Raw genomic sequence first — 12,460 nt, 5'->3', positions numbered from 1 at the left:
ATGAGCGGGCGAGCGGGCGGGCACTACACCGGCCAGAGAGACGGGATGCGCAAGCCGTGGATCGATAGGGTGGTAGGTGGGTTTAGGCACATCTTCATATTTCTGCATGCCAATACCATTTTTATGGCTTGTAAATTCATACAATGGTCCCTTAAGCCTTGACGTGAAGTTTCATGGCAAGATGACTCGTTTTCTATTTTTCATGATTTTCAAAACTTTTTGTGGTTCGAGATTTTTTTAAATTTTTTCGGAAGGAGTTTTGGCCCCAAACTTGATAGACATGATCCTTTTATTTTTTTTTGGCAAGCACCAAAAAATTGAGCTAAAAACTCGAAGTGTACAAGATTTTGAGACCATTTGAAAAAAGTGTCCCCATTTTAGACACTTTAATGGCTACCGCTAGCAAACTTATAAAATCTCAAATGCTCTTTAAGGGGGTGTGAGTTCTCGAGGTTTGATGAGGGATAGGGCCCAATATAAGGGCCAAGTACCAGCACCCATCCCACATCATGTGCGCACATCCCCCCCGGCCCCCCGATCGTTGGAGCCCCAATACCGCCGGTCAGGTTCTCTGGAGATGCTTCGACGATGGTGCCCCGACGAAGAAAAATACGGCACCAGCACATGCCCAAGCCCAGCATGTGCTGATGCAACCCTCGGTCCGGTCTGATCTTAGACTGGGAATGAACTCCGTATGCCAAAGCCAACCGATGAAATAAGCGGGCAAGCGGGCGGGCGGGCACTACGTCGGCCAGAGAGACGGGATAAGCAAGCCGTCGATCGATAGGGTGGTAGGTGGGTTTAGGCACATCTTCATATTTTCACATGCCAATGCCATTTTTATGGGTTGTAAATTAATACAATGGTCCCTTAAGCCTTCACGTGAAGTGTCATGGCAAGATGACTCGTTTTCTATTTTTCACGATTTTTGAAACTCTTTGCGGTTCGAGATTTTTTAAAATTTTTCGAAAGGACTTTTGGCCCCAAACTTGGTAGACATGATCCTTGTATTTTTTTTTTGGCATGCAAAAAAAAATTTAGCTAAAAACTCGAAGTGTACAAGATTTTGTGACCATTTGAAAAAAGTGTCCCCATTTCAGACACTTTAGTGGCTACTGGCAGCAAGCCTGTAAAATCTCAAATGCTCTTTAAGGAGGTGTGAGTTCTCGAGGTTTGATGAAGGATAGGGGCCCAATATAAGGGCCAAGTACCAGCACCCATTGCACATCATGTGCGCACACCCCCCCGACCCCCCCGATCGCCGGAGCCGCAATGCAGCCGGTCAGGTTCTCTGGCGATGCTCCGACGATGTTGCCCCAATGAAGAAAAATACGGCACCAGCACATGCCCGAACCCAGGATGTGCTGCCGTAACCCTCGGTCCAGTCCGATCTTAGATTGGGAATGAACTCCGTATGCTTAGACTGGGAATGAACTTCATTTTTCTAAGTCAACCCACGAAACGAGCGTGCGGGCGCTTAGCCGACCAGAGAGGCAGGATGCGCAAGCCGGGGATCGACCGAGTCCCCCTCTACGTGCTGCCGATCCTGCTACCGCAACCCTCGGTTCGGTCTGATCTTAGACTGGGAATGAACTCCGTATGCCTAAGCCAACCCACGAAACGAGCAGACGGATGGGCACTACGCCGGCCAGAGAGACGGGATGTGCAAGCCATGGATCGATAGGGTGGTAGGTTGGTTTAGGCACGTCTTCATTTTTTTGTGTGCCAACACCATTTTTATGGCTTGTAAATTCATACAATGGTCCCTTAAGCCTTGACATGAATTTTATGGCAAGACAACTCATTTTCTGTTTTTCATAATTTTTGAAACTCTTTACGGTTCGAGATTTTTTACAATTTTTCGAAAGGAGTTTTGGCCCCAAACTTGGTAGACATGATCCTTGTATTTTTTTTGGCATGCACAAAAAAATTCAGCTAAAAACTCGAAGTGTACAAGATTTTGTGACCATTTGAAAAAAGTGTCCCCATTTCAGACACTTTAATGGCTACTGGCAGCAAACCTGTAAAATCTCAAATGCTCTTTAAGTGGGTGTGAGTTCTCGAGGTTTGACGAGGGATAGGGGGCCAATATAAGGGCCAAGTACCAGCACCCATCCCACATCATGTGCGCACACCCACCCGACCCCCCCGATCGTCGGAACCCTAATGTCGTCGGTCAAGTTCTCCGGTGATGGTGCCCCGAGGAAGAAAAATGTGGCACCAGCACATGCTCGAGCCCAGTATGTGCTGCCACAACCCTCTGTCCGGTCTGATCTTAGACTGGGAATGAACTCCATATCCCTAAGTCAACCCACGGAAGGAGCGTACGGGTGCTCAGCCGGCTAGAGGGCAGGGATGCGTAAGCCGGGGATCGGCCAGGTCCCCCTCTGCGTGCTGTCGATCCTACTATCGCAACCCTTGATCCATCCAATCTTTTACTGGGAATGAACTCTGTATGCCTAAGCCAATCGATGAAACTAGCGGGCGGGCGAGCGTGCGGGCACTACGCCGGCCAAAGAGATGGGATCGCAAGCCATTGATCGATAGGGTGATAGGTGGCTTTAGGTACATCTTCATATTTCTGCATGCCAATGCCATTTTTATGGCTTGTAAATTCATACAATGGTCGCTTAAGCCTTCACGTGAAGTTTCATGGCAAGACGACTCATTTTCTATTTTTCACAATTTTCAAAACTTTTTGAGGTTCAGGATTTTTTAAAATTTTTTCGGAAGGATTTTTGGCCCCAAACTTGGTAGACGTGATCCTTGTATTTTTGTTGGCATGCATAAAAAACTTCAGCTAAAACCTCGAAGTGTACAATATTTTGTGACCATTTAAAAAAAGTGTCCCCATTTCAGACACTTTAATGGCTACTGGCAGCAAACCTATAAAATCTCAAATGCTCTTCAAGGGGGGTGAGTTCTCGAGGTTTGATGAGGGATAGGGGGCCAATATAAGGGCCAAGTACCAGCACCCATCGCACATCATGTGCGCACACCCCCCCGGCCCCCCCGATCGCCGGAACCCGATGCCCCCGATCAGGTTCCCCGGTGATGCTCCGACGATGGTGCCCCAGCGAAGAAAAATACGGCACCAGCACATGCCCGAGCCAAGTATGTGCTACTGCAACCCTCAGTCTGGTCTGATCTTAGACTGGGAATGAACTCCGTATGACTAAGTCAACCCACGAAATGAGCGTGCGAGCGCTCAGCCGACCAGAGGGGCGGGATGCGCAAGCCGAGGATCGGTCGGGTCCCCCTCTGCGTGCGGCCGATCCTGCTACCGCAACCCTTGGTTCAATCCAATCTTAGACTGGAAATGAACTCTGTATGCCTATGCCAACCGACGGAACGAGCGGGCGGGTGGGCGAGCACTACGTCGGCCAGAGAGACGGGATGCGCCAACCGTGGATCGATAGGGTGGTGGGTGGGTTTAGGCGCATCTTCATATTTCTGTTTGCCAATGCCATTTTTATGGCTTGTAAATTCATAGAATGGTCCCTTAAGCCTTCATGTGAAGCTTCATGGCAAGAAGACTCATTTTCTATTATTCATGATTTTTGAAACTTTTTACGGTTCAGGATTTTTTAAAATTTTTTCAGAAGGAGTTTTAGCCCCAAACTTGGTGGACGTGATCCTTCTATTTTTGTTGGCTTGCACAAAAAAATTCAGCTAAAAACTTGAAGTGTACAAGATTTTGTGACAATTTGAAAAAAGTGTCCCCATTTCAGACAATTTAATGGCTAGTGGCAGCAAACCCGTAAAATCTCAAATGCTCTTTAAGGGGGTGTGAGTTCTCAAGGTTTGATGAGGGATAGGGGGCCAATATAAGGGCCAAGTACCAGCACCCATCGCACATCATGTGCGCACACCCCCCCGGCCCCTCGATCACCGGAACCCCAATGTCGTCGATCAGGTTCTCCGGTGATGCTCCGGCGATGGTGCCCCGATGAAGAAAAATACGACACCAGCACATGCTCGAGCCCAACATGTGCTGCCGCAACCTTCGGTCCACTCCGATCTTAGACTAGGAATGAACTAAGCATGCTCAGACTGGGAATGAACTCCGTCTGCCTAAGTCAACCCACGAAACGAGCGTGCGGGTGCTCAACTGGCCAGAGGGGCAGGATGTGCCAGCCGGGGATCGGTCGGGTCCCCCTCTGTGTGCTGCCAATCCTGCTGCTGCAACCCTCGGTCTGGTCCAATCTTAGACTGGGAATGAACTCCCTATGCCTAAGCCAACCGATGAAACAAGAGGGCGGGCGAGCGGGCACTACGCCAGTCAAAGAGACGGGATACGCAAGCCGTGGATCGATAGGGTGGTAGGTGGGTTTAGGCACATCTTCATATTTTTACGTGCCAATGCTCCTTGTATTTTTGTTGGCATGCTCAAAAACATTCAGCTAAAAACTCGAAGTGTACAAGATTTTGTGACCATTTGAAAAAAGTGTCTCCATTTCAGACACTTTAATGGCTAATGGCAGCAAACCTATAAAATCTCAAAAGCTCTTTAAGGGGGTGTGAGTTCTCGAGGTTTGATGAGGGATAGGGGGCCAATATAGGGGCCAAGTACCAGCACCCATCGCACATCATGTGCGCACACCCCCTGGCCCCCCGGATCGTTGAAACACCAATGCCGTCGGTCAGGTTCTCTGGCGATGCTCCGGTGATGGTGGCCCGACGAAGAGAAATGTGGCACCATCACATGCCCGAGCCCAGCATGTGCTGCCGCAACCTTCAGTTCATTCTGATCTTAGACTAGGAATGAACTCCGTATGCCTAAGCCAACCGACGAAACGAGCAGTCGGATGGACGGGTGGTCGGACGGGCGCATCTTCATATTTCTATGTGCCAATGCCATTTTTATGGCTTGTAAATTCATACAATGGTCCCTTAAGCCTTCACCTGAAGTTTCATGGCAAGACGACTCGTTTTCTACTTTTCATGATTTTTGAAACTTTTTGTGGTTTGGGATTTTTTAAAATTTTTTCCGATGTAGTTTTAACCCCAAACTTGGTATACGTGATCCTTGTATTTTTTTTGGTATGCACAAAAACAATCAGCTAAAAACTCAAAGTGTACAAGATTTTGTGACCATTTGAAAAAAGTGTCCCCATTTTAGATACTTTAATGGCTACTGGCAGCAATCCTGTAAAATCTCAAAAGCTCTTTAAGGGGGTGTGAGTTCTTGAGGTTTGATGAGGGATAGGGGGCCAATATAAGGGCCAAGTACCAGCACCCATCGCACATCATGTGTGCACACCTGTCCCGGCCCCTCCGATCGTCGGAACCCCAACCCCTTGGTCAGGTTCTCCGGTGATGCTCCGACGATGGTGCCCCGACGAAGAAGAATACGGCACTAGCACATGCCCGAGCCCAGCATGTGCTGCTGCAACCCTCGGTCTGGTCCACTCTTAGACTGGGAATGAACTCCGTATGCTTAGACTGGGAATGAACTCCACATGACTAAGTCAACCCAGAAAACGAGCGTGTGGGCACTCAGCCGGCCAGAGGAGCGGGATGCGCAAGCCGGGGATCAGTCGAGTCCCCCTCTACGTGCTACTGATCTTGCTGTCGTAACCCTCGGTCTGGTCGAATCTTAGACTAGGAATGAACTCCGTATGCCTAAGCCAACCAAAGAAACGAGCGGGCGGACGGGCGGGCACTACGCCGGCCAAAGAGACGGGATGTGCAAGCCGTGGATCGATAGGGTGGTAGGTGGGTTTAGGCACATCTTCATATTTCTATGTGCCAATGCCATTTTTATGGCTTGTAAATTCATACAATGGTCCTTTAAGCCTTCACGTGAAGTTTCATGGCAAGACGACTCGTTTTTTATTTTTCATGATTTTTAAAACTTTTTACGGTTCGGGATTTTTTCAAATTTTTTCGGAAGGATTTTTGGCACTAAACTTGGTAGACGTGATCCCTGTATTTTTATTGGCATGCAAAAAAAAATCAGCTAAAAACTCGAAGTGTACAAGATTTTGTGACCATTTGAAAAAAGTGTCCCAATTTTAGACACTTTAATGGCTACTGGCAGCAAACATGTAAAATCTCAAATGCTCTTTAAGGGGGTGTGAGTTCTCGAGGTTTGATGAGGGATAGGGGGCCAATATAAGGGCCAAGTACCCACACCCATCGCACATCATGAGCGCACACCCCCCCGGCCCCCCCGATCACCGAAACCCCAATGCCGTGATGCTCCAATGATGGTGCCCTGGTGAAGAAAAATACGACACCAGCACATGCCTGAGCCCAGCATGTGCTGTCGCAACCCTCGGTTCGCTCCAATCTTAGACTGGGAATGAACTCTGTATGCTTAGACTGGGAATGAACTCCATATGCCTAAGTCAACCCATGAAACGAGCATACGGGCGCTAAGCCGACCATAGGGGGGATGTGCAAGTCGGGGATCGACCGGGTCCCCCTCTGTGTGCTACTGATCTTAGTGCCGTAACCCTTGGTCTGGTCTGATCTTAGACTGGGATTCAACTCCGTATGCCTAAGCCAACCGACGAAACAAGCGGGCGGGCGGGCACTACGCTGGCCAGAGAGACGGGATGCGCTAGCCGTGGATCGACAGGGTGGTAAGTGGGTTTAGGCACATCTTTATATTTATACGTGCCAATGCCATTTTTATGGCTTGTTAATTCATACAATGGTCCCTTAAGCCTTCACGTGAAGTTTCATGGCAAGACGACTCGTTTTCTATTTTTCATGATTTTTTAAACTTTTTACGGTTCGGGATTTTTTATAATTTTTTTGGAAGGATGTTGGCCCCAAACTTGGTAGACGTGATCCTTGTATTTTTGTTGGCATGCACAAAACAATTCAGCTAAAAACTCGAAGTGTACAAGATTTTGTGACCACTTGAAAAAAGTGTCCCCATTTCGGACAGTTTAATGGCTACTGGCAGCAAACCTCTAAAATCTCAAATGCTCTTTAAGGGGGTGTGAGTTCTCTAGGTTTGATGAAGGATGGGGGGCCAATATAAGGGCCAACTACCAGCACCCATCGCACATCATGTGCGCACCCCCCGGCCCCCTCGATTGTTGGAACCCCAATGCCGTCGGTCAGGTTCTCCGACGATGCTCCGGCGGTGGTCCCCGGTGAAGAAAAATACGACACCAGCACATGCCTGAGCCCAGCATGTGCTGCCGCAACCCTCGGTCCAGTTCAATCTTAGACAGGGAATTAACTCTGTATGCCTAAGCCAACCGACGAAACGAGCGGGTGGACGGGCGGGCGGGCAATGCGCCGGCCAGAGAAACGGTATGCGCAATCCGTGAATTGATAGGGTGGTTGGTGGGTTTAGGCACATCTTCATATTTTTATGTGCCAATGCCATTTTTATGGCTTGTAAATTCATACAATGGTCCTTTAAGCCTTCACGTGAAGTTTCATGGCAAGATGAGTCGTTTTCTATTTTTCATGATTTTTGAAACTTTTTACGGTTCGAGATTTTTGAAAATTTTTTCGGAAGGAGTTTTGGCGCCAAACCTGGTAGACATGATCCTTGTATTTTTTTTGGCATGCAAAAAAAAAATCAGCTAAAAACTCGAAGTGTACAAGATTTTGTGACAATTTGAAAAAAGTATCCCCATTTCAGACACTTTAATGGCTACTGGTAGCAAACCTGTAAAATCTCAAATGCTCTTTAAGGAGGTGTGAGTTCTCGAGGTTTGATGAGGGATAGGGGGCCAATATAAGGGCTAAGTACCAGCACCCATCGCACATCATGTGTGCACACCTCCCCGACCCCCCCGATCGCCGGAGCCCTAATGCCACCGATCAGGTTCTCCGACGATGGTGCCCCGACGAAGAAAAATGCGGCACCAGTACATGCCCGAGCCCAGCATGTGCTACCGTAACCCTCAGTCTGGTCCGATCTTAGACTGGGAATGAACTCCGTACGCTTAGACTGGGAATGAACTTCGTATACCTAAGTCAGCCCATGAAACGAGTGTACGGGCGCTCAACCGATCAGAGGGGCGGGATGCGCAAGTCGGGGTTTGGCCGAGTCCCCTCTGTGTGTTGCCGATCCTGCTGCCACAACCTTTAGTGCGTTCCGATCTTAGACTAGGAATGAACTTCGTATGCCTAAGCCAACCAACGAAACGAGTGGGCGGGCGGGCGGGCAGGCGGGCACTACGCCGGCCAGAGAGACGGGATGCGCAAGTCGTGGATCGATAGGTTGGTAGGTGGGTTTAGGCACATCTTCATATTTCTACATGCCAATGCCTTTTTTATGGCTTGTAAATTCATACAATGGTCCCTTTAGCCTTCACGTGAAGTTTCATGGCAAGACGACTCGTTTTCTTTTTTTCATGATTTTTGAAACTTTTTGCGGTTCGGGATTTTTTACAATTTTTTTGGTAGGAGCTTTGGCCCCAAACTTGGTAGACGTGATCCTTGTATTTTTTTTGGCATGCACAAAAAAAATCAGCTAAAAACTTGAAGTGTACAAGATTTTGTGACCATTTGAAAAAAGTGTCCCCATTTCAGACACTTTAATGGCTACTAGCAGCAAACCTGTAAAATCTCAAATGCTCTTTAAGGGGGTGTGAGTTCTCAAGGTTTGATGAGGGATAGGGGCCCAATATAAGGGCCAAGTACCAGCACCCATCGCACATCATGTGTGCACACCCACTCCGGCCCCCCCGATCACCGGAACCCCAACGCCGCCGGTCAAGTTCTCCGGCGATGCTTGAACGATGGTGCCTAGGGAAGAAAAATGTGGCACCAGCACATGCCCGAGCCCAGCATGTGCTGTCACAACCCTCGGTCCGGTCCACTCTTAGACTGGGAATGAACTCCGTATGCCTAAGTCAACCCACGAAACGAGTGTGCGGGCGCTCAGCCGACTTGAGGGGCGGGATGCGCAAGTCGAGGATCTACTGGTCCCCCTCTAAGTGCTGCCGATCCTTCTATCACAACCCTCGGTCTGGTCTAATCTTAGACTAGGAATGAACTCCGTATGCCTAAGCCAAACGATGAAACGAGCAGGCGGGCAGGCACTACACCGGCCAGAGAGACGAGATGCGCAAGCTGTGGATCGATAGGGTGGTAGGCGGGTTTAGGCACATCTTCATATTTCTGCATGCCAATGCAATTTTTATGGCTTGTAAATTCATACAATGGTCCCTTAAGGGGGTGTGAGTTCTCGAGGTTTGATGAGGGATAGGGGGCCAATATAGGGGCTAAGTACCAGCACCCATCGCACATCATGTGCACACACCCCCCCGACCCCCTCGATCGTCGGAACCCCAATGCCGCCGGTCAGCACATGCCCCGACGATTGTGCCCATACAAATGTGTCCCGGTGAAGAAAAATACAACACCAGCACATGCCTGAGCCTAGCATGTGTTACCGTATCCCTCGGTTCAGTCCGATGTTAGACTAAAATGAACTCTGTATAATTAGACTGGGAATGAACTCCGTATGCCTAAGTCAACCCACGAAACAAGCGTGCGGGCGCTCAGCAGGCCAGAGGGACGGGATGCGCAAGCCGGGGATCGACTGGTCCCCCTCTACGTGTTGCTGATCCTGCTAGCACAACTCTCGGTCTGATCCATTCTCAGACTGGGAATGAACTCCGTATGCCTAAGCCAACCGACGAAACGAGCGGACGGGCAGGCGGGGGGGCACTACGCTGGCCAGAGAGACGGGATGCGCAAGCCGTAGATCGATAGGGTGGTAGGTGGGTTTAGGCACATCTTCATATTTCTACGGGCCAATGCCATTTTTATGGCTTGTAAACTCATACAATGGTTCCTTAAGCCTTCACGTCAAGTTTCATGGCAAGGTGACTCGTTTTCTATTTTTCACGATTTTTAAAACTTTTTGCGGTTTGGGATTTTTTAAAATTTTTTCAGAAGGAGTTTTGGCCCTAAACTTGGTAGACGTGATCCTTGTATTTTTTTTGGCATGCATAAAAAAATTCAGCTAAAAAATCGAAGTGTACAAGATTTTGTGACCATCTGAAAAAAATGTCCCCATTTCAGACACTTTAATGGCTACTGGCAGCAAACCTGTAAAATCTCAAATGCTCTTTAAGGGGGTGTGAGTTCTTGAGGTTTGATGAGGGATAGGGGGCCAATATAAGGGCCAAGCACCAGCACCAGTGCACATCATGTGCGCACACCCCCCGGCCCCCCCGATCGTCGGAACCCCAATGTCGTCGGTCAGGTTCTCCAGCGATGCTCCGGCGATGGTGCCCCGGTGAAGAAAAATGTGGCACCAGCTCATGCCCGAGTCCAGCATGTGCTGCGACAACCCTCGGTCCGGTCCGATCTTTCACTGGGAATGAACTCCGTATGCTTAGACTGGGAATGAACTCCGTATGCCTAAGTCAACCCACAAAACGAGCGTGGGAGCTTTCAGTTGACCAGAGGGGCGGGATGCGCAAGTCGAGGATCGATCGGGTCCCCCTCTGCGTGCTACCAATCTTGCTACCGTAATCCTCGGTCCAGTCTGATCTTAGACTCGGAATGACCTCCGTATGCCTAAGCCAACTGACAAAACGAGCAGCCAGGCGGGATGGCGGGCACTACGCCGGCCAGAGAGACGGGATGCGTAAGTCATGGATCGATAGGGTGGTAGGTGGGTTTAGGTACATCTTCACATTTCTATGTGCCAATGCCATTTTTATGGCTTGTAAATTCATACAATGGTCCCTTAAGCCTTCACGTGAAGTTTCATGGCAAGACGACTCGTTTTCTATTTTTCACGATTTTTAAAACTTTTTGTGGTTCCTGATTTTTTTAAATTTTTTCGGAAGGAGTTTTGGCCCCAAACATCGTAGACGTGATCCCTGCTTTTTTGTTGGCATGCACAAAAAATTTCAGCTAAAAACTCGAAGTGTACAAGATTTTGTGACCATTTGAAAAAAGTGTCCCCATTTCAGACACTTTAATGGCTACTGGCATCAAACCTGTAAAATCTCAAATGCCCTTTAAGGGGGTGTGAGTTCTCAAGGTTTGATGAGGGATAGGGGGCCAATATAAGGGCCAAGTATCGGCACCTATCGCACATCATGTGCGCACACCCCCTCGGCCCCCCCGATCGCCAGAACCCTAATGCCGCTGGTCAGGTTCTCCGGCGATGGTCTGACGATGGTGCCTCGACGAAGAAAAATGTGGCACCAGCAGATGCCCGAGCCTAGCATGTGCTGCTGCAACCCTCGGTCTGGTCCGATCTTAGACTAGGAATGAACTCTGTATGTTTAGACTGGGAATGAACTCCGTATGCCTAAGTCAACCCATGAAACGAGCGTGCAAGTGCTCAGCCGGCCAAAAGGGCGGGATGCGTAAATCGGGGATCGATCGGGTCCCCCTCTGCGCACGGTCGATCCTGCCATTGCAACCCTCAGTCTTGTCCAATCTTAGACTGGGAATGAACTCTGTATGCCTAAGCCAACCGACGAAACGAGCGGGCGGGCGGGCGGGCAGTACGTCGGCCATAAAGACGGGATGCGCTAGCCGTGGATCGATAGAGTGGTAGGTGGGTTTAGGCATATCTTTATATTTCTACATGCCAATGCCATTTTTATGGCTTGTAAATTCATACAATGGTTCCTTAGGCCTTCAAGTGAAGTTTCATGGCAAGACGACTCATTTTCTATTTTTCACGATTTTTGAAACTTTTTGCGGTTCGGGATTTTTTAAAATTTTTTTGGATGGAGTTTTGACCCCAGACTTGGTAGACGTGATCCTTGTATTTTTATTGGCTTGCACAAAAAAATTCAGCCAAAAACTCGATGTGTACAAGATTCTGTGGCTATTTGAAAAAAGTGTCCCCATTTCAGACACTTTAATTGCTACTGGCAGCAAACCTGCAAAATCTCAAATGCTCTTTAAGGGGGTGTGAGTTCTTGAGGTTTGATAAGGGCTAAGGGGCCAATATGAGGGCCAAGTACCCGTACCCATCACACATCATGTGCGCACACCCCCCTTCAGCCCCCCCGATCGCTAAAACCCCAATGCCGTCGGTCAGGGTCTCCGGTGATGCTCCGGTGATGGTGGCCCGGCCAAGAAAAATGCGGCACCAGCACATGCCTGAGCCCAGCATGTGCTTATGCAACCCTTGGTTCGGTCCGATCTTACATAGGGAATGAACTCCATATGCCTGAGCCAAACCATCAAACTAGCGTACGGGCACTCAGCCGGCCAGAGAGGCAAAATGCACAAATTGGGGGTCGGTCGGGTCCCCCTCTGCGTGCTGTCGATCCTGCTGCCGCAACCCTCAGTCTGATCTGATCTTAGACTGGGAATGAACTCGGAGTTCGCCTAAGCCAACCGACGAAACGAGCGGGCGGGCGGGCGGGCGGGCACTACGCCGGCCAGAGAGACGAGATGCGTAAGTCATGGATCGATAGGGTGATAGGTGGGTTTAGGCACATCTTCATATTTCTGTATGCCAATGCCATTTTTATTGCTTGCAAATTCATACAACGGT

Source organism: Durio zibethinus, chromosome 9 (assembly GCF_047325235.1).
Source record: "Durio zibethinus cultivar Kanyao isolate XHJ-2024 chromosome 9, ASM4732523v1, whole genome shotgun sequence".
NCBI lineage: Eukaryota > Viridiplantae > Streptophyta > Magnoliopsida > Malvales > Malvaceae > Durio > Durio zibethinus.
Note: the sequence above shows the minus strand (reverse complement) of the source record.